The 23,498-nt window shown below is 45.5% G+C and overlaps 1 protein-coding gene across 2 annotated transcripts in view; it reads right to left on the bottom strand.

Moving 5' to 3' along the window:
• The window catches only part of AFF2 (AF4/FMR2 family member 2), a 280,441-nt gene that overhangs the window by 172,557 nt on the left and 84,386 nt on the right, over window positions 1-23,498 (bottom strand). Inside the window, exon 1 of one of the 2 annotated variants that reach the window (XM_030305099.1) lies at window positions 9,310-9,313. The exons of the other annotated variant lie outside the window; for it this stretch is intronic. The gene's annotated coding sequence lies outside the window, so the exon portion shown is untranslated. Of the gene's footprint in view, window positions 1-9,309; window positions 9,314-23,498 lie in introns of those variants that run through there. 2 annotated transcript variants of the gene reach the window in all.

The raw sequence follows: 23,498 nt of genomic DNA, 5'->3' as shown, positions 1-23,498 counted from the left end.
TGCGCCTAGAATAGTGTTAGGCGTGGGGGGTTGGTGATACAAAGAGCTATGAGATTTGGCCTCTTTCTCTCGGAGTTAAACGTCTAGATGGGACGGCAAAACAAACAATTAGAGACCCACTGGGACATACATTGTAAGGTAGTCGTGACACGGGTAATGGGATCGCATTCACCGCCGACCGCCTATTCATCAGCTCTCGCATTTCTTTCTTTAGACAACAAATCCTGACTGAGCTCACACTGTGCTCAGGATGGTGCCAAGGGGGAGGGTTTGAAGACGCCGAAGACAACATAATTTCCGGCTTGCAGACTCCACGCAAATTGGGGAGACAAACATTTACACGGGGAACAGACAACATGGAACGGGAGGTCGGGCTTAGGTGTCGGGGAGAGGGGTACCTACCGGGTTCACGGACAGAGCCATGTCCGACAGGAGCTCCCAGCCGCCGAGGTCCCCGCCATAGTCCTCACTCCACATGGGAGTGGGAGGCCAGGGATCACCTGAGGCCACTTCAGTCTCTGAGCCCCCTGCAGAGCTGCGCGCCGGGGTCACTCTGCACACTGAAGACAACTGCACTGAGGCTGGGGCTTGGCCCCGAAATTTTGCCCAGTGCTACTCTCCCCCACCCCTCTCTCTCTCTCTCTCTCTCTCTCTCGCACACACACACACACACACACACACACACACCCCACTCTCAGTACTTCTGGAGGAGTCACTCAGACAGGTGGCAAAGGAGACTAACACTAATGGTGACAGCGGGATTAGAACTGCTCAATTCCCGAGCCACCTTCTCCTCGCTTTCAATCCACTCTTGAGTATTCAGATAGTCCACAAAGCGCAAGTTAGCCACTCAGAGCCGCAGCGTCCTTCGCGTCCCCCTCTCCGCCCCCTCCTCCCAGAGCAGACAGCAGGCTGCGCGCCGCATCGGGGGGCCTGTGCTCTCCCGCCTGGCCCCCGACGACCCTCTCATGCGGGGCACCGATGCTGTCCTCTGAGGGCCAGGCAAGGCAGGCTCACGGCGGGCAGGTGGCGAGTTGACTGAGAGCCCTCGCAAGTGCCTGCCCTCTCTGCACGTGACGGTACCGCCTGCCACCCCATGAGGCCACAGAGAGACCACACACGCATCATCTGCCTGGTGATAAACACATATCTTAGGAGATAAGCAGGGTGCCTTTAAATCATCAAATATTCAATTAACTGCAGCAACAATAAATGAATTAATTGCATAGGATGTTTTAATCATTCTAGAATTAATCAGTTTGGGGCATACTTCTTGGCGATTAGGGTAATACAACATATCAAAAACACCCTGATTGTGGCATTGAGAGACATAAGCAGTAGCTGGCACTAATAGAAAACACGGAGATTAATGTAAAACATTAAAAGAATAGTGATCATCACACGGTTAACCCGGGGGAGCTCAATGCGTGCCTCTGAGTGCATTATAATTAAGGGATTGCGAGAGAAGCAGGGTCATTTTCTTTTCTTTTTTTTTCCCCCTAAAATCACCCTGAGGTTGTCGTCCCACAATATCTGGCAATCAAAGCCCACCATTCCGGGCGTATTCCACCTTGACAAAGGCTTCACAAAGTACAACTCAAAAATCCCAAGCTTAATTGCCAGCGGATGCTTGGATTCCCGCAACACCAAATACCACGCTAACGGCCCAGCCGAACAATATGCGTGACTGACAGAGATGGCGGACGCCTAATTCCGTTTGTATTTTCATTAACAAATTGCCACATTTATCCCCCTGATTGATTTATGGGACACGGCATTACTAATAAAAGGAAAAGGCAGGTTATGATATTGTACTACCAAATGAGTCTCCCGACTGTTAAAAATGTTGAATCCCCATGGCCGGTCATTTGTAAAAACAAGGGGCAGCAGCCTCAGAAGTTCTTAATTTGCATGTGCCTGGGGATCCCTTTCTCTCCCCACCTCATCCAGGGAGTCCCAGTTCTCCAATTTGGAAAACTGCAAACCCATTTCACGTCAGGATCCGTCAGTCCCTTGCTTCCTGCCTCACCTTAACCTGTCCCTACTCTAGTTGGTATTCATGAGTCTCTGATTAAACGAGAACAGTTAATATTACATAAGCTGCAGACAGAAGTCCTCAGGTAATATAACTTTCATCAAAACAAAAAAGATTTCACAACGGTTACATGGTACAGCCAGCCAGCTCATCTTCCAATTTCTTTCTAATACAGCAAAAGTCCTGGGTGTCCAAAGAGTTGGAGTTTACTTTAAAATACTGCTTCGGGCCAATTTTTAAGGGAGTCACATGGCCAAAAGACCCCACGCAAAAGAAGCTAATAGCCACCATTCCCTCTAAGAAAGGAAGGAACAAAAACTAGAACAGGAAGATCAAAGGAATTTAATGTCCTTGCCATTTCACGCCAAGTACGAAAAATGACCCTTTGTCTAGAATCTTCCATGGAATTAGAACTAAAAAAGGAAGAGGACGCAAGCACATTGTATTTATTTGAGCAAATAAACGAGATAATTTGCTACATTTTCTGGGGGCACCAAAGGGGAGTGGAAAGAATACGGTCTTTGAAGGTGGACCGACTTGGATGTTAATCCCAGCTCTGATACTTAATTTGCTTTGTGAACTTGGGCAAGATACTTGAACTTCTCCGAGCCTCTGTTTCTCTATCTATATAAGGGAAGCAAAACGTGCATTTCTCGGACTGTTGTGAGGCTGAGCTATACCTCAGCCTGGTAGTGGGTGCGTCGTAAGCCCCCTCCCCAACTTTTATTCCGAGTTGCCGCTGAGGCCCTTGGCGAGGCGTCAGCACCTTGAGACGTGGGACCACTAAGGAGACAGTTTGGTCACCTTGTAAACTGGTCCCCATGACATCTTGTGCTTGTCACTAATTATTAAATCCTGTGGAGGGGCCCGGCGTATAAGGAGTCTCGGGCTGCTGCTCTACCTGCTGGCTCTCCCTGAAGACGGCAAAGGAGGCTGGAGACGGAACTTGAGGGGGTAAGACAACAGAGAGACGGGGGGGCGGGGGGAGGTGGGAAGGGTGGGCGATGTGCTTCATTATGAGGACATCTCTTCACTGATTACATTAGGTATGGGCAAGGGCGGAATGCATATGCAGACAGGCCCATCATCAGCTCAGAGTACCTAATGGCAGATGGAATTTCAAGTGAAGAGTACTTAATTCACTGGGCTCTGAATAGCCATTAGCTCACTGTTCATTTATTTGGTGTAATGACTAGTTTCTATAGAAGAGTGAGCTATAAATGGGCAGTGGGCTTCTATCGTCTTAAAGAAAACTAAGGAAAAGGCACACATCTAGAAAGATTACCATAAGAAACCAAGAGCCCACCTGGAAGCGCCCCTCATTCCTCTGGTCACCTGGGCTGGCAGCGAGGTCATTCCGGCCGCTGCCACCGTTGCCGCTGTCCACGCCCACGCCTAGGCCATGTGGTCTCTGCGGCCCAGGGGGCTCCGGGGCCAGACCTCCTACTTACACATTCTCTACACTTTGCACCTCGATTCCTTAACTGTGCTGCTCACACTTAAGATGCACGCTCCTACTTCCCTTTGCCAGCCTCCCAGTCTCTGGCCCAACCTGCTTGCCCCTTCCTGCCTGTCTGCTCTCAGTGCCTGCCTATAACCCATAGACCTTCTAGCCACGGCCCCTTCCTTTTGAGATTCCTAGCCACGCATCCCACTTCTCAGGGCCCGTGGGATACCCATTTCTGTCCTGTCTAGCGTCCTGGGGCATCGCAACCAGGAACCATTTAAAATTTAAATCTTGATTCCACCAAATCCCTACTTACTGCACTGCCATTAACGTTAGTGGCTGAATTGTGTGCAGGGCCGTAATCTCTTCCAGTAAAAGAGGATACCATCACACTACAGATGTATGAACTGGGGTGAAGTTAGGCAACTTCTGAACTCAGTCAATAGCCATCGTGAACAAGGCCAACATGCGTGAGCTACGTCTGCCAAGAAGACATACCAACAAGCAAGTTCGCGTTTGAATTTTGTTGTTTACAGAGTAAACATTAAAGGTTTTCAGAGTTTTGGGATACTCCTAACCGCTCCGTGATCACAGCAAAGTCTCATGGTATCCAGCAATCAAACCACTGCAAAGCAGCAACCTCACTTTCAGCTGTGATCTTATAAGGCAGTGAAAGGAAAACATACCGACAGGAAACAGTTTCATATCCAAGTTCTACCACTAATTAGCTGTGTGCTTTGGGACAGTTCACTTCATCTCTCTCCAGCCTATACGACAAAGGCATGGGATTATATCACAAGTTCCTAGTGTTTTGTATTTCACGTGACGTTACAAAAATAACAGGATTGCCGACTTTTGGCTTTGCCCTGAAAGCACATTACAAAAACAATATCCAAAAGGTAGGAAGGGCACAATCTCTGAAAAAAAGGATAGCATCAAACACACTCACACATACCATTGTTCTAACAGTTTCCGTTTGGCCACGGAGCAACCTTCGTCTTGGACTGGTTGCCAGGTGAGATGATCTCTGGGGTATCTTTTGAGTTTTATAGTTGTATTCACCTCCGATTTTATTCTATTATATTACATATATTTTATTCTACATAGTAGTACACTTCTCAACATTCAATTCTCTATCTCTTATCCATGGATTATTTTCTCCATGGATCACTGATGCTAATTGTCAGATTCCAGTCACATTTTCTCTTCCCCTGTTGATGGTTGTTAAAAGCAGGGGAAGGCAAACTAAGTTTCGGACCAATCAACACAGACATAATTAAGAAGGCAACGCTTATGTAATATAGTCATATAGTACACGCAGCCCACACATCCTATCGGCCTGATCCGTGAAACCGAACCTGAAGACCATTTACAAGAGACCATTTACAGTCTCTTTTGCTAGGGGTCCACATGACCTAAAGCATTAGCATATTATCACATGCCACGTATTGGAAAGCCAAACATGAATTCTTAGGAGGGGCTAGGGAGGCATCGGGGAAAATCAGGTAAGCACAGTGTCCCAGACCCTGGAGAAGAAAGTACTTCAAGGAGAAAGCAGTCATTGAGTAAGATAAGGATGCAGACTTGGCCATTGGGTTTGGCAAAGTCTACGTCATGGGCAACCTTGGTCAGAGCTGTTTCAGTGCATGCTGTGGGCGCAAAGCTGACTGGAATGTGTTGAGGAGGGAACGCGGGGTGGAAGGAGAGAGGGAATAATCGATTCCTCCCGTGAAAGGGAGCAAAGAAATGGGGGGAGAGGAAGTTGGGATGCGGGCCAGATGCTGTGCTTCCTTTGTTTTGTTTTGTTTTGTTTTAAGAGGGATGATATGAAGGCATTTTATGTACCAATGAGTGGAGAGGGGGAAAGTGTTGCAAAAGAGAAAGCAGATGGCGATGAAAGCAAAGTCCCCGAGGAGGAGAGAGCGCATCAGGACCCAACTGGAGAGGATGGCCTGAAGTAGGAGCATGGACCCTTCCGGACGCTTCCTCCATTGTAACAGGAGGGAAGGCAGAGTGTCTAGATACATAAGCAGTTGGGTCGGACTGAGAAGATGGGGCCGTGTTTGACCGTATCTATTTTTCTCTATGCAGTATGTCACAAGGTCATCAGCTAAGAATGGGAGGTGGTTATTGGAAAGGCGAAGGAAAAGGAAAGGTGCGAAATAGTTGTGCTGGAGAACAGGAACGTGGATTTGCTAGGCAAGTCTAACCGCACTATCTGGCAAGGTTTCAGGGAGAGAGAGAAAGAGTTAGCTAGCTACGCGTGAAACACAGGGGATGCGGTGGGGATCCCGAGGAGTATGGAGATAACGGAAGGAGGAGGCCAGGGAGAAGGGGGGAGCCGGAGGCCAAGTAGCTCCGGTGATTTAGGAGGAGGTGACACTCTTCTGCCCACTATGAGTACTGCCCTTTCCAACACTGATTAGCTAATTACCCACAGTTCATGGTTCTCCAACTGCTCTAATCTGCGAGAGGCTCTGTTCTGCATGAAACAAGCAGAGAGCCCAGGAGCAGGAGTAATGATTTTCTGGGACCCCACAGTGGTGAAGCCCATAATATAACCCAGAAGGCCAGATGAAATTAAGCCCAGGGCCAAATATGGCCACGGGGTTTGAGGATCTCCTCTCTGGGGCTAAATGAATTCAACTCTGTCTCGAGGGAAGCAGAGCACTCGATTAACCCATAGCCTCCTGAGAGAGATCATTCCCATAGAACACTGGAAAGGAGTTTCCAAATTGGTTAAAGATGAGCTATTTTAAATTAGGAAAATATTTTGTATTTAAGCAAACGCTTTCCACGTTTACCATGTGATCGTTGGCGTGAAACGTTTTAAAACATGATTATCTTTTATAATACACCTGGATTGACAAGGATCCCCCTCTTTGGGGCAAAAAATGAAGTAGGGGCTCAGATTTTTCTCGCAGCTTCTGAAGCCATTGCCACAGGCATCTTATGGGGTCTTCAATTAAGTGCTGTAACCCCATTTACAGAAGGACCTCTTAAATACCTATCTTGGGCTCATGTTTTTTCGAAAAACTTTTGGAAGATGAAGGTCTCTCCTTGACACTCACAATCCCTTGCCCTAAAGAAACCACTTCAGTGGTCTTCTAAACTACATAGCTAATGATTCAAATGTCTGCTCTCAAATGAGAAACCCAGATTTCAGTGTGATTTTCCTCTAGTGAAATTTTCCTTAAAGCAACATCACCACAGCCGAGTTTACAAGCCGTCCCCGTACATGTGCTCAATAAAAATGTGGCAACAGAATACACTTGATAGAAAGTGGCTCCACTTTCAGACTAACCTCTAATGAACTCGGTGCCTTCTTGACTCTCTAACGCCTGCACTTGGGATTGTCTTAATTGCCAGCGGATGACGCCGTCATTCCACAGAAAAAGTTGGAGCCGCTCTTCTCTCCGACAGTGATGATCCCGGAGTACAAACCGCGTGCCTGGGAGCTGAGGCCTCGCCAGCTCCCCTATTATTTATAACTCTAATTAAAACACTTTTATCTATTAATGCCAAGTGACACTGCTAAATATATTCAGGGAAGTTTGCGTTTTTTTCCCCATACTTCTGAAATCTCTTAGATCTGCGCCCGCTTACATGTGGTTTCACTGCTCGCTAAAATGAAATAGCTAAGAATAACTCACTTCCATTAGATTTATAAATCTCATTAATTAATTCTACATCTCCAATGGTGTAGAGACCAAACTCAAACGCAAGATCTAATTAAAGAGAAGTAAAAAAAAAATGTTAAGAAACAACATTGAGATTGAAACACAGAAGTAACTGTTTAGCCCCAAATTAATGAGGCGTTATGCTAAGCAAGCATGTCCATTAATCCCTAATGAGGATTTTAAACACATTAAAACTTCCTAATACAAAATGTTTGCCTTCCTTTTATCCAATAACAAATAAGCCAATAATTTTCTGGCTCTAAATGACACTATTAACTGTCACGGCATGTTTTATTTGACAAACCCTCCATTCAAATACTGTAAAACCAATTAATTTGCCTGCTGTGAAATGTGTTTCTTGATAGCTTTTATGTGATTTTTTTTCTTCTCAAAGAAATGTAAATAGGAGGTCAATGTAGGTGCCTGATTTTGCTTTAAAAAATATGCCGCAGTAGCTATAGGTTGCCTACCCTGTTTGCAATTCAAATGAATTGAAAGACAACCTCCATTTTCAGGTCACAATTGCAAATTGGTCTCCCGATAAGCAAACTGTGTCAGAGTAATAGTTTGATTACCATGAAGATGGTCTCCTATTTGAGAACAGAGAGTTGGCAAAATCACCACGCTGTTTGATTATAGATAACGATCCGCGATCGTGGCCCTTCCCCCAAATGCACCTGCACGTGCGTCCGGGAAACTGCTCTCTAAAACTGGAGTTTACTCCCGATGCTTTTCTTTGAAAACACCACGACTGGTTACACTTTTTTGTTGGCAGCAAAATCAATACAACAAATACAAGAAGCTCCTGTTTCTTAAACTTCCCCTGGGCCTTACTTAGTATCTCCAGTTAGCTTGAGAGATGGCCCCAAGGCCCCATCTTCCCAGCATTTATGGGACACTCTGAAACATTTGGCTCATGGAAGGGCATGGCACTTTTCCAGAAAATCACTCTGTGAACACAGACCCTTGACACGGTGTCATAAAGTAAGGGTCGGTGGCATTAAGTGTGGGCCTGCTCCGTGGCGCATCGTGAGCCCATCGCCTTAATACGCCGAACACCAAAGAGGAAGTGATGCATGATGTACCACGGTTTATGGAGCCTGACAGTTTATGCCAATTAACGTGGACGGCATACGCATGGCACCAATGATCTTAGCTTGTCTCACATGTGCGTGAAAACCAGGAACTGGTTATTTCTTAGCTGTGAAAGTATGCAGGATAAACAGACACCTGGCAGCTATTTATAATTCCAGGTACAATTACCACACATGACTGACACGAATAAAATACACTCAGGGAAATAACCACACTTACCCGTGTTCATGCTAAGAAAACAGTCTCCCCACCAAAAAAAAAAAAAAAAAAAAAAAAAAAGAAAAAAAGAAAGAAAGAAAGAAAGAAAGAAAGAAAGGAAGGAAGGAAGGAAGGAAGGAAGGAAGGAAGGAAGGACTAAATGTCCTCAGGGGGCATATCCACTAGGTGAGCATACAGGACCTACATGCCTAAAATGAGTAACAACAGTGGCGATTAGCACACATTTTCTGATCCCTGAATCAGGCACACGGGCGCGAGGATTTTTCTTTGGGTGAGTATGAGAGCCAGTTTGGGTGGCATGCCTCGGATGACCAAATATGCAAACTTCCAGAACATCTTATACAGGGAGAATGAAGGTGATTATTTCACATCGGGACTATCCTAGAAATCCCAGACTGTGTGCCAAAGCTGCTTTTCAAAAGATAGATGCGGGGCACCTGGCTGGCTCACCTGGTGGAGCACGCAACACTTGATCTCAGGGTTTTAAGTTCGAGCCCTACGTTGGCTGCGGAGATCACTTAAAAAGAAAATCTCTAAAAAATAATAAAAAGACAGATGAACGGCTTTGACAATAATTTTAACGGAAAGTCAGAGAAGGGAAAACTGTCCGAGGATCTGGGGTGGTCAGGCGAGGAAATGAGACTTGACCTTAACTTTGAATAAGAGAACAGACTTGATCAGGTAGTGACTATGGCACCGTACGACTTCTGGCAAGTCACAGCTTCTCCAGATATAAAACAAAGGGGCCGGCCTAGAATCCAGTCTCTAAAGCGACTCCAAACCATGAAAACAAGTCACTCGGTCTGTGGTCCAAAGCAAATTAATTTCAAAACTTCAACTTGTGCTCATCAGCTGATCTCGAATTAGCAGAAAGTCTCCAATCTAGTGGCGCCTGGCTGGCTCAGCTGGAAGAGCATGCAACTCTTGATCTCGGGGCTGTGAGTTCGAGCCCCATATTGGGTACAGGGATTACTTAAAATAAATAAAATTAAAAAAAAAAACAGTATTATATTAAAAAAGAAGTCTCCAATCTAAAGTTAAGAGCTTTCAATTTCAAAGGTAGAGAGCCCATATGATCTACAGAAGTAAAATTGTCAGGCCACTCCGGAAATATTTTCAAGATGGCAACAGACACACAATATGCATTAGAACTCCAGTGGAAGCATTTAAAACGTGAACAGTTTGATTTTTATGATCAGGGAGACCACAACAACAATTAGATGTCACTTTCAAAAATAACACGCTGGCCCCAAAGCAAAATGCGCCGATCACGTGAAATCCTCTCGTTGAGTTGGAGGTTACTGCTAAACGGTACTGAAAGTATAATCTGTACTTGGCAAAGTCAATACACTTGAAGCCAAAACATGTAGAAATGGCTCTGTTTGAAAAGATTATTTTGAAAAATCCCGTAATAGTTCCTAAACCTTCCTTTTTTAATCAAGATTTGGGAATGTACTGAGACCACCAGACATCGAGTGTGCTTGCGACCTTTTCGACTGTCAGACCGGGCAGATTTTGATCTCACGCAAATCAACCCAGAGCCTCAAAGGTGCAGTGCCGGAGCATGAATCCATTTCGCCAGACAGTCATTGAAATTATAATTCAAAGTTCAACTTACTTTCGCATTTTCCACTGCAATACTTTTGGCAGCCCAGGGCAGAAAGTCGAAACCTGGTTTCCAATGGAGACCACTTCTGGTGGTTTCTAAATGTTGGCAGCAAGAATTCCTTCTTGTCAAAGAGATCAGCAGTCACTGGCTTTCATTAATTTACTTTCAATGACTGCTGCTCACTCCGAGGAAGCCTTTCTTTACCTAAGGATGTTGACCTGCTGTTGGACCCCATCAGAAGCAGACACGAAGAGACACTGATATATTAGGAGATGGGGAGATCCCTCCAGTGGCCTCCACAGAACCCACAACTTCCATTTATTCTCACTGACGCCACGAGCACAAAAAACAAGATTTGTGGTGAAGACGTATAGCTGGAATCTATAAAAGCTCCCAACTCAAGATAAATAAACTCACCGATATATATTACGCCATAAAGTGTTATTTGACGATATTTGGAATCGGTTTTAAGGGCATCCTTCATTCAAATGGATTACCATAAAGAAGAGGGACTTTTTAAATCTAAAATAACATACCAACGTAAACGATGCAATTACTGATACTTAGTGTGCATTTAGTTGTGCACCCAACAGGCTCTGGGCTGAGGGCATACTGTAAATAAAAATTTATTGTGATCCCACTAATCCTGAAATTATCTAGCTTCGCACTTAGGTACACCTATAAAATCCATTTCATTAATTTCTAAATGTTTTGCCTTTGTTTTACAATTTGAGCTCAAAAGGCAAGCATGACACCTTATCAGGATGCTAGGAGCTTTATAAGTGGCCTCAAACACCTATTTTGTAATGATAAGCTTTCCAATTAGCATTTTCAAGATCGTCAGCTTCTCTTCTCTATAAATGATAATCTAACCCCAAGTGAGATCTCCTAAATCCTTAATGTGAAGATATTAACCCCTTCATTCAAAATGCTAAGAACAGCACCCTTGGGGCATATGAAAACAACAGGGAGGAGGGCATTTACAGGAGGGCGATATGAGGAATATCTTCTACCAGTACTGCTAGAAGGACCAATGTGAGCAAATAATGCCCCGGAGGTTTAGTGTCCTCGTGTACACTCGTCCCTCTGGCTTCCCTGCATCATTTCGTGCTGCTGATCTGCCAACACAGATTTACAGAGTTCCCACCAAAGCCACAGGAATTCAGGAGCCAAGTTCAGGTACCGCAATGAAGGTTCCCCTCTGGGATGAGAGGAAACTTCTCTCTGTTACGGGGCAAATAATGTTTATCGCCAATTCCAAACCATCAACATAAAAGGAAAAACAACCCACTGATGGTCTAGAAAGAGACCTATGAAATGGCATGTTGAAGACTTGAGAGCAGAAGAGAGCATCTGGAAGGTACATCACCTGTACAATCATGGATCAGAGCCCACACTTTGAAGCACACCTGCTGTTGTCATTGCTACACCAGGTTGCTCCCCCAGCCAGGCCTCCAAAGTTGCCGAGTATGGACGCCTCAGGTTCAACACTGAGCGGCCTAGCGCCTTGCCAGTCTACTTCGCTCTTCCTTTAGCTTCTGTTCCTTGACCATTTTACATCCAATGGAAGGAAATTCCCACAGGTTCACCGGCAGTCCAAATATGCTGTGAAAACTGTCTTCCCAGGAACACTCACAGTCAACATTGATTTTAGAAGCCATGAGTTTGGGGCAAAATGGTTACTTGAATAAGATGGGCACTCTGAAAAAGGACAGCCCCTGACAGCCCTTACAGGTATGGCAAAGGGGCCCAAAGCCTTCGAATTCTCACCATGATCTACCAAATCTGCGGGAGGGCAGGGAGGAGAAGGACCAGGTAATAAATGAAATAACTCTCTAATGACGAGTGTGCCATCTGTCACATGCAGACTGAATTCTCGATGGAATGCTTTTTATGGCTTGTCCGGTAACGGACACATTCACCTCACAATATACTCTTGGCAGAGAAAGGACCCCAAAGGAGGGTGGGTTATATGCTCCAACCTTCTAACATGTGGCCCATTTTAAAGCTAAGAATTAGGGGCGCCTGGGTGGCTCAGTCGGTTAAGCGTCTGACTTCAGCTCAGGTCATGATCTCGTGGTCTGTGAGTTCGAGCCCCGCGTTGGGCTCTGTGCCGACAGCTCAGAGCCTGGGGCCTGCTTCGGATTCTGTGTCTCCCTGTCTCTCTGCCCCTTCCCTGCTCACACTCCATCTCTCTCTGTCTCTTTCTCTCTCTCTCTCTCTCTCTCTCTCTCCCTCAAAAATAAACAGACATTAAAAAAATTAAAGCTAAGACGCAATGAAGTGCAGAGAGGTAAAAGAGTTTGCCCAAGGTCACACAGCCATGTGAATGGAAGGACTGGGACTACATTCTGGTCCATGTGACTGAAAAGGCCAAGTGTTTGTAATCCTATTATATAACCACTACTTACATAATCCCCATGACAGAGGACTCACTACCTTATGATTCCATCTCATTCGATTCAAGTCGCTTCGATTAAATTAAACAACTAAAGTAGCTCTGCTCAAGCTTCTTCTGGAAGATCTAATTGATTTGTCTACATGGTCTCCTCTGTATTCTATTGGGAAGTGGCGGGGGGGGGGGCGGGGCGGGGGAGGAGAGAGTTGTGCCGACCTTACCCCCACAAAACAGCATCTAAATGGAGTTCAAAAACTCTTCAGACAATTTTAAACGTTAAATAGCGTGACACCATGGTGCTTGTTCCGACTCTGATGTAAGACACGCGAGAAAGCCATGCGCGGGCCACAAGACACATAAAAGGGAGGCTGTGTCTGGCACTTTTGTCTATGCTTACACCCTAGTCCCAGGCAGTGTGCGCCCCGCCCTCCCCCACCTTCACCATCAAAGGCTGGGTCATCCGAAAGTCAGAATCCAGCTTTGCCCAGAGCCAGGTGCGTTAGGCAATAGGCGAAAGCTCCTACTTAGATTCTCTGGCTCTCAGGGCATTGGGGTCACGGCCATTGCCTTGGCTTCCGTAGCACCACGTTCGGTCTAAACAACTGAGCGAGTCAAAGTAAAGAGACAGGAAATTGGAAGTGTCGAGAAGGGAAGGTTAGATGAATAAACCCATTTTGTAAATTTTGATTTACGTGCACAAAATAATGGTATTTGTTCATTTCGGGAGCAACATGCAATTTCTGGAGCAGCTGCAAAGGCCCCACTTCTGTAAATGATCCTTCTCATGCCTACATCATAGTGTTGTCATGGAGATTAAGTAAGATAAAGGACAGGCCTGGCCCATTGTAAGTGCTCAACAAGCACTTCTGTGAACAGTCAGCATTTCTGTGCCCATTTTAACACGAAACCTATGAGGAACCTATGGCCTAATAGCAACCTCCAGGCCTAGTCCATCAGTTGGTGACAGCTGCCCTCAAGGCACACTGAATGCTACCTGCAGACCATCCCGGCGATGGCATCTCACATAATTATTTGCCCAGCTGAGTGCTTAACAGTACACTGAGTTAATGGTAAGGTGCAGAAACGCAAACTAGATGTTAACAAAACCTATGATGTAGGCGTTATTATCCCCGTTTTATAAATGATGAAAGTGAGGTTCAGAGAGGCTAAGTAAGTTGCCCAAGGTCACACAGCTAATAGGCGATAAAGCCAAGACAGACAACCATGTCTGTCTGACTTCAAACCTGTGCTCTTAACCACTGCATGCGAACAAAATTATATTACCAAAATGGAAGGTATGCAGCAGCCCTTATTAAAACTGTGTTCATTGTTTTCACTTTGCAAAACTCCTTCGCTGTACCAATATAACATAATGTAGTGAACATACAAGTTGCCGTTCCATAAGCACAATTTTTCCATTGTTCTGATGAGCATAACGTTACAGATGCCCAGCTCTGTAGGATAAACAAGGTATCATGATGATTTCTTCACATTCACAACTACTATGGCCAATTTAATTGCTTCAAATCAATGTATACAGAGTACAATGTGTAGTTCAATGGGCTATGTCAAAGGATCTCAAAGAGAAGCTGATTAAAGCGGCCATGAGAGGATTTGGTGCCATTTTTTCTTTATCTAACAAATTTCCTTTATCTAAAAAATTACATCAAACCAGAAGGTAAGATTATGTTGAGCCTGTTGAAGAAAGACAAGTCATTAAGGAGCGAAAGTTTTAAAAAACAAATTGAATTACCCTGCTGTGGATTTCTGAAGTTGAAACTTCAGTGTTTCTCTCTGCAAATGTGAAATACGTAGGCGAGTATACATAGAATACGTATATACATTGGCCCACAACCGATAATCTAACGGCAAAATGGGAATGTCAAAGCCTGATTTTTCAAAGGCTGCATCTCTCACAAATTCTCTCTAATGGGCTCACTACTTGTTTGTTTATTTGGTTAGACTCTAATCACAGCAAATCTACTCTCTCCAGTATTATCATGACCAGAAGCTTTTGAAGTGAAAAACTTTGTGGTCTGATCAGGTTTGAAATGCTCCTTTGACCTTGATCATGCCAAGCTGACCCTTTGACGACCAGCTCCACTGTCTGGTCAAGGCAACGTATCAATAGACTTATATTTCCATCTCTCTGTTTCCAGAGCTGTAGTTTGAACAAGAAATAGATCTCAGAATCAGCCTGCCTGCTTCTACCAACAACAGAGAGGGAAGTTTTGAAATGTATGGTTTAACCGAGGGAGGATGGGGTGGCCAATGGGAAAGAACTTTGTAGCTGAGGTCAGAAGTCCCTGGTTCTACTCTTCTCTCTGGATCTCTCACCTGCGAAATGAAGAAACAGGAAGAGAACGTATCCTGGATTTTACAGGGCTCCCCCAATCAGTGCTGGGACTGGTGATCAAATGAAATGGCCATGCTGAAATTAATAAGACTGAGAGTAAGTCATTTTGTAATAATCTACAAGGAACGATTCCTTTTAGGAAGATGAGTTACACTTTCATCCAGAACACACGGTAAGGGTTGGACTCTCAAGCCTTCCTCATTTTGTCAGGACAACAGTGATAGCTTCAAACCATATCATCTGAACCATCCTTCACTATTTACTCCGGCAGCTGGGGCCCATTTTTCATCCGGTGTGTGTCTTTGATGAATCACTTCTGTTCTTTGGGCCAAAGATGCCTTGCTGTGAAATGAAGGGGTCTGATCCTCTCCATGGCCTATACTGTACAAGAGCCTGTATCTATATAACTACTATTCCCAAGGCCTCCTGGACTCTTAGGGTGAAATAATCACCTTCGGCAATAACCAGACCTTCGGTCCTAACTCAGGACATTGATCCCGTGGGGATGGTGGTATGCTCAGCAAGCGGATAAGATGGAACTATAGAAAACCCAATCCCACCATCCTTCCACAGCATCAAGTTGCCATTCATGTTCTGGGGTCTAGCTAAGGGATGTGGAACTAGATTCTTCATTGGCTGAGATAAGGCAGGGGCACATATTTTTAGAAAACCGTTGGGGCGCCCGGGTGGCTCAGTCGGTTGAACGTCCAACTTCGGCTCAGGTCACGATCTCGCGGTCTGTGAGTTAGAGCCCCGCGTCGGGCTCTGTGCCGACAGCTCAGAGCCTGAGCCTGCTTCGGATTCTGCCTCTCCTCCTCCCTCTGCCCCTCCCCTGCTCATGCTCTGTCTCTCTCTGTCTCTCAATAATACATAAACATGAAAAAAAAAAAAAAAGGAAAATCGACCAACTGCATCTCTGGAAAGGCAACATGTTCTTAGGACACACTTTAAAGCAATTGAAAACCAAATAATCATTTCAAGAGATGACAGACAATCACACTCTTCAGTAGTTCGGGTGGGAAATATACCATCAGAGCTACTAAATTCATAAAGAAATTAATGCCTCCAGGAGTATCACTTCTCCCTAGAACATATGCCAGTGGGCGTCACTTAGTTCGGCCTCTTTGCTAAATATGCAGGAAGTTGTATACACGAGCATGATAATCTGGGCAAACGTACATGTGCCACACGAACAACACTTGCAAATGATGCCCATAAATTGTTTTAATGCACGTAAAAGAAAAAAAAAACCCCAGAGTACACATAACAGCTTCAAACCCAAAACTGATGTAAATCAGTTTTTAAAAACCCTACCGAGTAATAGGTGAGTCGTGTGCTCTGTGGGGCCCTGCAGGGCTCTGCCTTCACAGCAACTAGCCCTCAGACTGCAGAATAGAAGGGATGGGACTTACTGGGAGCAGTGCAGCAGCGGAAACAAAGAGGGCCTCATTACCATGCGAGGCACAACAGCCTTCAGATGTGACGAGAAACGTGACTGCATGACAAACCGGGCCTGGGGAAATTTCAAAATACGACCACCCAAGCATGCAGAAGAGGGTGGCGTGAACAGGGGCAGGACAGTGGGAACGTGGGTCGACTCTGCACAGAGCATGCTGGTTTAGGCCCCAGATATAAATAGCCAGGCCCCTGTGGGCCCTGCAATCACACAGAGTTTATATTAATAGGGATCCACGCAGACACAGTTCCTGATATGTGGCTTTGTGGAACTGCTGAAAACAGAAAACCTAATGGAAGTACATGCTTCATTTTTATTGCATTAGGCCATTTAGTATGCATTTTACACACAATTCTATAGCGCTTTACAGTGAGTATGAAACCAATCGCTGCCCGTGGATAATTCTAACCAAAGATAAACGATCACTGAAGTCCCTCTCCCGGCCCCAAATGATTTTTCCACGCAGTCTAAACTGGGCACAACTTTCGGGTAACACGAGTGACGTTTCACCATCCACCAAGAAGGCACACATTAGAACCTGGAAGCGAAACCGAACAAAGTACCCTTATCTGAAATATGGACTTTCTTCTTCCACCAAATGCACCACTATATCTTTAGAGGTGTCTGCTACAGTTCTAGAAGGGCAAGATTAACTGAGAAAGAGAGTTTGCAAATTCCTCTGCTCAGATCAATACTATTCCTCAGCTCTAGAGTCTCTTTATTGATGACAATCTCTTTCATTGCAGTGATTAGAGATTCGGCATCTTTTAATCACCTTTGACATGACAACTACACGTATCTATATCTCTGTGATTTACAGCAATTGACACGGTGTTAAAAATCGGTGATTATGAGGTTGGCTTTTTGGTGTTACTGATTTTCCGATCTGTTTCAACCAAATGGCAAATAACGCACATTGAGCCATTGTTGCGGTGTTGACACAAGCAGGCAAAGGGAAATATGGGTTTGATTTTGACACTCCTATGCTAATGAATCGAACCTATAATGAAGAACAATGTCAACATGAACTTCCAATTTTCCTTCGCTCAAAACAAGTACCTCTCTTCTGTTTCCTCACTACTGGGCATTGTGGCCAATCATAGGTAACCCACTGTTGTTATTGGGAGGTTTGGGGTTTTTTACATAATGACACACATTTTTGAAATTTAGTAGACACATTTCAATTTGGGGTGATAATGAAACAGCTTTGCCTATCCACAAATTAAATATCACGTCTGAAAGAGGCAGCTTGGACTACACACACACACACACACACACACACACACACACACGTTGACTGTTGTTCAAAAAACGGATTCAGAAACTTGACTAACTTTTCACTCCATTCCATACCAGTGCACGAGTCCCTTTCCATGATATATGGACTGGGTACAAAATCATGAAATGCTATCAAAGAGTGACACCTATGTTTCAGTCATCCCTTCATGTGGTTCTTCATTCACTCATTCAGCAAACACTTGTGAGCAATAATCATCTTTGACTGAGCATGTATTATGTGCAGGTATTTTGCATATATATATTTAGACTGGCTAAGTGGCCCTAGAGAGAAACAAGATTAGAACCCAGGCTCCTTGGTCTCCACCACACTGGGCCCATTGCTCCTTCCACTGAGGTCCAGGCATAGCCCCAGACAATGCTTCAAAGACCAGCAAAACATAAGCCCTATCGTTAATGATCATTACCATGGGTTAAATTGTCTCCCCCCCCCAAATTCATGTTGAGGTCATAACCCCCAGTACCTCAGAATATGACCTTATTTGGTGATGGGGTCTTTCCAGATATCATCAAGTCAAAATGAGGTCAATTGTGGTGGGTCCCGATCCGGTACGACCGGTGTCCTTACACAGGCCTAACTCGGAGAGTGCCGTTTGCAATAAAGTGAGTGTCACGGTAAAGTGGGTCGAGTGAATTTTTTTGGTTTCTCGGTGTGTATAAAAGTTATGTTTACACTATACTGTAGTCTGTAAAGTCTACAATAGCATTATGTCTAAAAAGCAGTGTACATACCTTACATAAAAATACTTTATTGCTAAAAAATGCTAACCATAATCTGAGCTTTCAGTGAGGCATAATCACTATTTACAGATCACCATAACAAATACAATACTAATGACGAGGCTTGAAATAGTGTGCAAATTACCAAAATGTGACCCAGAGACACAAAGGGAGCAAATGCCGTTGGAAAACTGGCACCGATACACCTGCTCAACGCAGTGTCGCTACCAACCTCGGATTTGTTAAAAGAAGAGAAAAAAAAAAAAACTATCTGCAAAGGGCAATAAAATGAAGCGTGGTTGTAAACGTGGAATTTGGACAAAGACATAGGAGGAAGAGACTGTGAAGACCCAGTGATAAGACAGCCGTCCCTCCCTGGAACAGATCCCCATCACAGCCCTCAGAAGAAATCACCCACACCTTGACCTCAGATGATGGGACCGTACGTTTCTGTTGCTTACATCACCTTGTTTGTGGTGCTTTGCCACAGCAGCCTTCGCAAATTAATTCAGCCATTTCGTCTAGGTGGTGGCATGAGACAAAGACACGAATGCCTACCCTACGAGGCTGACTACAGAAAATGACAAAAGGAACATATGAACAATCTTCGGTGGCAGGGGGGACAGTGTTAATTGCCGGGGGGAGGGGAGAAGGCGACAGCACTGCGGGGTTAATTTCCCATATTTATAGATTAAACTGACGACAATAGAAATAATAACCGCAATAACAATAATGGTAATAATGTTACAAATTATAGTCACATTGACTAAGTCCTTAATATGTGCTAGGCACTGCGCTGAATGCCCGGCAAGGATTATCTCATTTAATCCTCACAGCGATCCTGTGAGGTGAGTTCTAGCATTATCCCTACGTTCCACTGGGCACCTGCCAGCCCACAAACTCAGGTATGCAGCTGGTCACTTCTGTTCCCCACACAGCTGTGGTGAAGAACGCACCTCTTCTGCCACACCAAGTCCACACTCGGGTGGGCTCCCCTGCCCCTATCCTCAGTGTTCCCTAAAAAGGTCCTCCCGCGTCACTCACAGACTGATTTGTCTTCCGCGTAGTCCTTTGTCCTTTGGCGCTGGGCTCACAAGCCAGCGCTAAGTAATTTTTTACAGCTGACCCACCTTCCTTACAGCAGGGATGGCTCTCATAAGAGAGCCTGCTCCTTAGAGCTAGGCTTACAGGGCACAAAGTCAAAACAATAAGTACACGTTAAATGCTAAAGGGCCCGAGCTGCAATGCACATGACGAATGTGCAGCCTGGGAGTCCCGCATTCCGTGTCCAAGTGGGTCTATGCTTACCCAAGTCCATAAACGTCTATCCAACTCATCCTCTCTTCCTTCCCTCCTGAGCACAAGAGCTCCAGATCATCAAACACATACTTGGCGGTGAATACTCATTTTTAAATTTACCAACTGTGTTATGAAACTAACAGATGGTCGTGACAATAACAGAAACCTATAGCTAATGCTGACCATATCTTTCCAAACAGAGAAGTAGAATTTATCATCTCACAGGTGTGTGTGGGGTGGGGGGAGAGGGAGAGGGAGAGGGAGAGGGAGAGGGAGAGGGAGAGGGAGAGGGAGAGGGAGAGGGAGAGGGAGAGAGAGAGGAGTATATTTGCAGTGTAATTCTTACCAACTTCATTCAGTTATCAGGCAGAGTTCCTACATATAATGTATTTAATTCCATCAAAGTCCTTCTATGAACTGAGCACCCTGCTAGGTGCTAAAACACGAAGCATTTGTGGAATGGGTTCTTATCCTGGGATCCATAATGGACTGAAGGGGATCTGAAATCGTACAGAAAATTTTGTGTGCATGACTGCCTATGTGCATTTTCTGAAACGAGCTTCCATCATTTTGATCAGACTTTCAAAATACACTGTGATCCACCAAAGATTCAGAGACTCTGGTTTACGGGGATGATTGGGCAGAATATCTGAAATTCGGGGGATCTTGAAACATCGAGGGCCTATCTCTAGTGTATCTCCCGTCGCATGAGGCACGCACCCAGCTCCTGACCACGCCACACAGAAGCCTTCTGCATTCACCAGGCTTGTCTTGTTGCCGAAGGCGCTCGCCAGGGCCTTACGCAGAGCCACCAGGTGAAATGAGGCTGAACCGGATGCAGAGATGAGCGAGAAGGTGAAGCGTGAATGTGGTAGCACTCCCGATTTTGGTCCTCTAGACATAAGCTGTCAGAACGTCCCAGAAATCACCCAAATGTCACCTCCCAGGCTGCACCTGACTCTGAAAGTGGCATAAATACCCCACTATCGGGTTCAGCGAAATGAGATTCCTGAAACCATATAGGTGACTGGGAAAGACAGTGATCAAACCCCTGACTAAAAGCTAAACTCACCAGGCAAGAGAACCATCAGTGAAAAGATGAGTGGAGCCTGAGGAGCGTGTGACTGTGTGACCACGTCGGACCGTGTAACTGTGTGTGCGTGCGCCCCCTGCCTCTCTCGGCTCACGGACAGGGTCGCAAGGGAAGCAAATGCATAAATAGCTGAATTCAAAGACCTAATTGTTTCCCAAACGTATATGCTGTGGTCCCAAGTGAAAGCTGTGCCAGATCGACCCCCCACTGATGGCCTGTGGCTTTGTGTGTGTCACCCACTTCTGTCGTGTCTCGGAGACGGACGGCCCGTGCGTGGAGACGGTGGACTGTTCGGGAGCCATTTCTGCATGTGTAATTAGTCACGGTGCACCTGTACCTAACTGCATTAACAATTAACACAATTACACACACAATTGTGGAATTGCCCCCACTATTTGAATAATTAGTGAGCTAACAACATGATTTGCAGGTGCAATTGAGCAATTATGTACAGTTCCAAAGTGGAATATGCATATTTAGAGGCTTGGATGAGGCCCATTACTAAATCTTGTTCCAAATGGTCAAATTAATTTTATTATTAGGAGGAATGGTACTCAGCGAGAGCGATCTAATCCTTAAGTATTCTGGCATTAGGTACCAGGGAATGGTTCATCTCATCAAGGTAGTTGGCTTGGGGCTTCAGCCAGCAAAGCACCCCTCCCAGAAGGCTGCCGGTCTGCACCCTCTCTCCCCTAGCCTCCCTGAGTCTGGGGTGTCCTTCCCAACTGGTTCTTGACTTTCCGTTTAAATTCTGCTTCAGGGGTGCCTGGGTGGCTCAGTTGGTTAAGCGTTTGACTTCAGCTGAGGTCGTTATCTCACGGTTTGTGAGTCCGGGCCCCACATCGGGCCCCGTGCTGACAGCTCAGAGCCTGGAGCCCGCTTCGGATTCTGCGTCTCCCTCTCTCTCTGCCCCTCCCCTGCTCATGCTCTCTGTCTGTCTCTCAACAATAAATAAACATTAAAAAAAATTTAAATAAAACGCTGCTTCAAATTCATTTGCTTCCTGCACTTTCCCCTCCCCCCACAGAGCCTCCTCTCTCGTATGTCTTGGGTCTGCGACCCAAATGCCCAGCACAAGGGGCCGCACAAAAACATCACCTCAGCTGTCTCCCGCAAGGAGAGGCCCAGGAACTCGGTGGCAGTAACGGGGTGCTACCCACCGCCGGGCCCCAGAAATAGACACTTACGGCTCCTAGTTCTCCTGCATTAAGTTTTCTTCAACCTACTCTGCACTCTTGTCACTCCCCGGATAAGCGAGGGTCTCTTTGACCCTCATTGAAAAGAACATTCGCTAAAGCCTCAGGTTTCAGCTGTGCACAATGGCAAAACCAACTGGGCTGTGAGGCATTTGCTCCCGTTCCTGTGGAACGCCCAGGAGGCGAGGCAGAAGCTAGATCGTGCCAGAAAGCCCCGAAGACTGCCCACACTCAGTTTACAAGGCACCCAGGGCTCGGATGTCCTGTGATCTTGCAGACCCCATTAGATAAAGCTGGAAGTGTCTGTCCAATCTGTGGGTGGCTCAGTAGTCCTGCCCAGCGTTGCACTGTCTAAAAGAAAACAGAAGAAAAAGGCACCTGTGGGTCTAATTGGAACTACTGCAGACCTTCCGAGGACCACGGCAACCCTTCCTTCCAGAAAGATAAGTCACAAGTCACACCTGAAGATGGTCATCGCATTCTAGAATGGGCTCCAGTCATGTTGCGGCATCCGTTCAGTCATTGGTAGGTGACAGGAGATACGCGTCGTTTAAGGGCAGAGGTAAGATAAAACGGGAAGGATGACCCGGAGACCATGCCGCAGGGGGACTGCCAACGTGGACTGCCATTATCCTCTGTGGAAGCACCGCGCACCACTGAGAGGGTTCGCGGCGATGTTCTGTTTTTGTCCGTGTGTTTTCCGAATGTCAGCTGGTCTCTCCTTATACCACTGAGGCGGGAAGTGTCAGCACCTTCTAACCGGTAAGATTCAAATAGGAAAACATACAGCTCAAAGATGGCAAACCACCCCCCACCCCAGGGTTATTCGCCGGTTAACCTGGTGAATTGTGTGGAAATGGTGAAAGGGTGAATTGGGGTGAATTGGGGTGAAATGGAAGGCTGGAACAAGGATCGATCCCCTTTCCTTCATGTGTACCTTGCCTAATTTTTACAGATTGGGAAAATGAGATGAGACTCCAGGAAAATTAGTATTTTGGAATACTGCATTTTTCAGCCACCTCGCTGCCATTTTTTTTTTTTTACTGTTCAGCTACATGAAAAATTACCTAACTTGTTGAAATAGATTTCTTGACCCATGTATAGCTACATGAAATGGTGTCATTTAATACAATCTACCTAAATTAGCACCAATTAGACAGGCTAAATTAAAGGGCATGCCACTAATAAATTTTATGCTAAACATATTACTGGCAATAAGCTCACTAAAATGCATAATGGAATAAAATATTCTTTTTAGCCTACTTTAGTCTAAATAATATCTCAAAGTCTTTAGTATGAAACATTCCAAGGAAAACCCTTACTTCCTTATAGGGAAATAGGAAAACAATATCCTGCCTGGATTAACCGTGGATATGATTTGCTTTTAAGTTTGTCGTTCTAATTTCTTTTTTTTTCAACGTTTATTTATTTTTGGGACAGAGAGAGACAGAGCATGAACGGGGGAGGGGCAGAGAGAGAGGGAGACACAGAATCGGAAACAGGCTCCAGGCTCTGAGCCATCAGCCCAGAGCCTGACGCGGGGCTCGAACTCACAGACCGCGAGATCGTGACCTGGCTGAAGTCGGACGCTTAACCGAC

This window comes from Lynx canadensis, chromosome X, assembly GCF_007474595.2.
Source record: "Lynx canadensis isolate LIC74 chromosome X, mLynCan4.pri.v2, whole genome shotgun sequence".
Taxonomy (NCBI): Eukaryota; Metazoa; Chordata; class Mammalia; order Carnivora; family Felidae; genus Lynx; species Lynx canadensis.
This window is presented reverse-complemented; position numbering and strand designations above follow the sequence as displayed.